Below are 1,416 nucleotides of genomic sequence, written 5' to 3' on the forward strand. Positions count from 1 at the left end.
GAATGAATGCTTGAACAGTGCATATGTCTCTTGAAATTGTTGTTTTTGAGAATGTTAAAAATTGTTGGCTCTTGAAAGAATGAGGAAAAAGAGAACTGTTATTGAGGATCTAAAATCATTAGACTGATTCTTGAAGCAATAAAAAGCAGTGGATACAAAAAAAAATTTCGAAAAAAAAGAGAAAAGAAACAGAAAAAGAAAGAAATAAAGTTGTGATCTAAGGCAACAAGAGTGTGCTTAAGAACCCTGGACACCTCTAATTGGGGACTCTAGCAAAGCTGAGTCACAATCCGAAAGGGTTCACCCAATTATGTGTCTGTGGCATGTATGTATCCGGTGGTAATACTGGAAGACAGAGTGCTTTGGGCCACAGCCAAGACTCATACACTAGCTATGATCAAGAATCATTATGCTTAACTAAGAGAATCAATAACACTATCTGAGTTCTGAGTTCTTATAGATGCCAATCATTCTGAACTTCAAAGGATAGAGTGAGATGCCAAAACTGTTCGGAGGCAAAAAGCTACTAAGTCCCGCTCATCTAATTGGAGCTATGTTTCCTTGATATTTTGGAGTCTATAGTATATTCTCTTCTTTTTATTCTATTTTGATTTTCAGTTGCTTGGGGACAACCAACAATTTAAGTTTGGTGTTGTGATGAGCGGATAATTTATACGCTTTTTGGCATTGTTTTTAGTATGTTTTTAGTATAATCTAGTTAGTTTTTAGTTAAAATTCACTTTTCTGGACTTTACTATGAGTTTGTGTGTTTTTCTGTGATTTCAGGTAGTTTCTGGCTGAAATTGAGGGTCCTGAGCAAAAATCTGATTCCGAGACTAAAAAGGACTGCAAATGCTGTTGGATTCTGACCTCCCTGCACTCGAAGTGGATTTTCTGGAGCTACAGAAGCCCAATTGGTGCGCTCTCAACGGCGTTGGAAAGTACACATCCTGGGCTTTCCAGCAATATATGATAGTTCATACTTAGCCCAAGATTTGATGGCCCAAACCGGAGTAGCAAATCAGCCTCAGAAATTCCAGCCTTTAACGCTGGAACTGGCATGAAACTTGGAGTTAAACGCCCAAACTGGCATGAAAGCTGGCGTTTAACTCCAGAAAAGGTCTCTACACATGAAAGCTTCAATGCTCAGCCCAAGCACACACTAAGTGGACCCAGAAGTGGATTTTTACGTCATTTACTCATTTCTGTATACCCTAGGTTACTAGTTCACTATTAATAGGATCTTTTGACATTGTATCTGTACCTCATAACACTTTACACGTTTCTTTGTGTACCTTCCACGGCATGAGTCTCTAAACCCCATGGTTGGGGGTGAGGAGCTCTGCTGTGTCTTGATGGATTAATGCAATTACGATTGTTTCTTATTCAATCATGCTTGCTTCCATTCTAAGATAA

Source organism: Arachis duranensis, chromosome 10 (genome assembly GCF_000817695.3).
Source record: "Arachis duranensis cultivar V14167 chromosome 10, aradu.V14167.gnm2.J7QH, whole genome shotgun sequence".
In the NCBI taxonomy this organism is placed as follows: Eukaryota; Viridiplantae; Streptophyta; class Magnoliopsida; order Fabales; family Fabaceae; genus Arachis; species Arachis duranensis.